This window comes from Cryptomeria japonica, chromosome 5, assembly GCF_030272615.1.
Source record: "Cryptomeria japonica chromosome 5, Sugi_1.0, whole genome shotgun sequence".
In the NCBI taxonomy this organism is placed as follows: Eukaryota; Viridiplantae; Streptophyta; class Pinopsida; order Cupressales; family Cupressaceae; genus Cryptomeria; species Cryptomeria japonica.
Genome location: NC_081409.1, coordinates 399876260 through 399880662, shown reverse-complemented (window position 1 = coordinate 399880662; position 4403 = coordinate 399876260).

Genomic DNA, 4403 nt, shown 5'->3' with positions numbered 1-4403 from the left:
TTGATCTAAAAGTAAACAAACTAAACAACCATCAATTTTGGTAGATGTTTTATGTCATCCGGATTCACCATGTATGTGTCTGTGCAAAAAATGATTAGAAGCCAAACACACCATAGGAAGGGTTTATTTTTATTCCAGTAATAAATGTTTAGAATGACGTTTTCATGTGGCTTCACCCTAAGAACAAGGTGAACCTACTTTAATGCACAAGAAGTATTTTTTGAAGTTTATGTATGTGAAATTGGACAAAATTATACTGTAACAACTGCTTTCAGTTACTAATATATATTTTCTAAATTCAAAAGTACCAATATAATCGACCAAGCATCTTTATTTTTATCCGTGTCAATTTCATAATTTCTTCAATTACTATGACAACGATAATTCTACATAACTATTTATGTTTACACTCAAAGGTGGCAAGCTCCCATTGTTAGGGTCAGCCCTGGACCTAGACCTATGCCTCGTGGGTTTATTCTGGATGACCCTACCTACGTATCCTCATAGGATATGAAAGTCATTGTAGTTCACCCTTGGATGTTAGAGGAAGTTCGTTCTCTCTTGTATGAGATCTATGATCTCTCTATATACCATGACTATTTATTAAACTCAGTCTATTCGTAATATAATAATATCTATTTGCCATCAGGTAGTGTACAAACACACACAATTACACAAGGGCCATATCATTCCATAATTCCCCCAATTCCATAAAGTGACTTGAGCACACATCACATATACACAAGGTGATTAGCTCATACACATCACACACACAATGACTATCTCAAGCATATATCACATATACACAATAACTAGCTCTAGCATCACATATACATTGTGACTAGCTCTAACACATGTCGTATAAATAATGAATAGCTCCAGTGTGCATCGCATATACATAGTAATTAGCTCTAGCATATGCCACATACATAATGACTATCTCTAGTGCATGCCAAATATACATAGTGATGTACATTGTGAGAGACTGACACATCCACAATGGATAACTATCTCTTGCCTATAGTGCATCCCAAATAGAAATGGAATGTTGATGCATTGCACACTACACCGTGGGTCACATTTTTTTCCCCAATAATGTGCACCAATGAGCAAGTGGGAATAGGATTTGATGTATCCCATACTACACTAAGTGTCTGTCCTCATCCCAACAAGGTCAAGTATACCATTTCCACATCAAGATATGCCAAAATTATACTATGAGGTTGGTCCAACTATTAGTTACTTATTCTTTATTAGAAACACTCTTCCTTGTAGTCAATTAGATGACTAAGCAAATAAAGTGGTCCATTGCCTGCACACTATTGTCATTAAGGCTTGCATAGTACTCGCTGAAAACCATCCAACTCTTAAGTGTGCATTAGATGTCCATCTTTGGCATGCCACTATCCCCATGGCCCACTTGCTTCTGACAGAATTTGTCCAAGTCTTTAATGTAACACGAGGTATGTATTGTTGGCATGGAGTTGGACCCAATGCCCACATAATACTGACGATATATTCCACTATTTATGTGGTATGGCTAACAGTCCTTTGACATAGTATGGTCCTAGGCTACTTTCAATCTCGATCATGGATAAGCTTATCTCTAAATGAGTGATCAGATTTCCCTTGGTGATCACCTTAGATGGAGAAGGGTACCCTACATATTAGATGTATGCAACCTCTACTTATGCCCTTGTAGGGCTCTTACTCCATCCGTAGCCGTAAAAGTTAGCGCCTATACTCTCTCAACAAGATAACTGGAGAGACGATCCTAATTCAGAACACAAAGATCACAACTGATTGATCTAGGAGTATATACACCAAGTCTTATAGGTTTGACATTAAATTTCACAAGTGTATAAAATAAATTGGATCTAACAAAAGAAGACCTCTATTCAATAGATAAACAAACCAACTATACGGTAGTCAACCCCTTTACTAAAATTGCTATTCAAAAACACATTATGTATCAAATACAAGTTATCAAGTTTTTGTATATCTTTCATCACCATCTAATACCCCTTTTGGTCTTATTTGAAGCTTATTGAAGAGAGAAAGTCAAACCAATTAGGAATAACCCAACTTGGGAGTTATCCCCCCTAGATCGTTCCCCTATAGATCTTGAAGTCGCAAGTGTTGCAAGGTGTGTGCCCTTAGTCTTCTTGTGCTGTGCAACACAACGCTCAGGTTTGTGACATGGCTTAACCGCCTCGTGTGGATTCTATAAGTCTAGTGTTGTATCGGGTATTAACAAGTTGATCTTTTGGTGCAACGACAATTGCACTTGTAACAAGTGGTATCAGAGCTTGGTCATAGGTTCAAACCCCTCGCTTGCGCTGGGGGGGGGGTTGCAAGGTGTGTGCCCTTGGTCTCCTTGTGTTGTGTAGCTCAACGCTTGGGTTTGTGACATGGCTTAACCACCCCATGTGGATTCTATAAGTCTAGTGGTTGTATCGGGCATTAACAGGTCGATCTTTTGGTGCAAAGACAACTGCACTTGTAACAACAAGGGCATCATTCACCCAAGGACTACCTACAGTAACACATAGTTCTCCGTACAAGGTTTCTCCCAAAGAATGTCTATGCAAAAGTTCCCTATAATCAAAGTTTCATCAATATTTCCTTTCATTAATAATACCTAACAATAGTTAGGAAATCATAAATAAGTTCATAATTTAGTAATTGGTACTATAACAATAGGTTAGATATTGAGTTTTTGACTCAAAGTACTCTCATTATTATCCATAAATCAACTTGAATGTCCCAAGGTTTGTTTTTATCAACCTACGGGTTAACCTTAATCAACCTGAAATTACCTTAGTTCATACAAACCCTAAAGAAAATACTACCATTCAATATTCACTTGATAGATTTAATATGAAGGTCCTTTTACTCTAGGGTCAATAGATATCTTGTAGTAATAAAATCCCTTACCACTATACTTAAATACTATTCTAGAATCATGTAGCATGTCTTACTATTAGCAAGGAGGGTAAATTGGGAATTTATTTCTTCATTACCACTACCAAAGAATTCCCAAATGTTCCAAAATTATAAGCATCTCGATATCTTCTCCATAGAACACTACATATAATATTTCCAATATCAAGAGTGTCTAAAATATCATGTCTTATAACATAGGTTCATCCTTGCCTTAGCCATGATTCCTACAAACATATCATCATCCAACAAAACCATAGTACCCTTTCTTAGTTCCCATAGCAAAGGTCTTATGTAATTACTATGTCTTGCTCCAACATGGTTCCTTTAAAAGATTCCCAATAGTTAATAGTGCTTAATGACAATCAATGAATTTTAGCACCGTTCCCAATTTAACAAGCCTAAACTATAGTACTTTCACCTAAGGGAATCAAGACTCCTAATTAGACCTCACCAAAATTATTATTCCCTAGTGCAATGTGGGCCTCCCAACCCTTACAATTACCTATCAAGGATATAGTTCCACATTATGTGTCTTGATGATAATACCTCTTAGTTTATAACATAAGGTTCTATTTAGGCTTGATAACATGTGTACAATGTGATTTGGTAGACTTAATTATCATAAGTGTATTGGTCCACATAAACCCATTATACTATACTAACAAGAAACTCCTTAAACATTCATATATGAGGATACTCAATAGAACAAATATCACATATTCTTTCCCTATATCTATTGCAAATAATCATGGCTATGGAATATTATCATAGTCTTTAGAACTATCTTGTTTAAGATGAATACAACATATTAACTACAATGTCTTATTTAATTATAAAGAAGCATTGTTCTGCAATACTCAACATTATGGAAATATAAACAAGAAGGTGCATTATTTTAACCATGACTGCTACATTGAAAATTTTCAACTAAAATGCAAAACCATCTAGGGTTTTATCCTTCTAGTTCAATCAAATTGGACATCATTCTTTACATGTACAATGTTGCATGGCTTGGTAATTTACGTTGTCATTACACATAACTATGCCACAACACTTCCTTCCAAGTATGTTGAGATCTCAAATCAGAACTAACTATTGTTACTATTCATAATTCAACATGGGCTATTGACAATATCTTATAGGATTTTCAAAGGACATACAATATAAGCTAGTTTATACAACCCAAAAAATAATTGCATGGGTGAATGGTAATGTTTTTACAACCAGAAAAATATTTGCATTGGCGATTTCAACCTATTTTCAAACCATAAAAATAAAATATTGGCGATTTCAAGTTATTTTCAAACCATAAAAATAAAATATTGACGATTTCAAGCTATTTTCAAACCATAAAAAAAAATTGGCGATTTCAAGCTATTTTCAAACCATAAAAATAAAATATTGGCGATTTCAAGCTGTTTTCAAACCATAAAAAAAAATATTGGCGATTTCAAGAT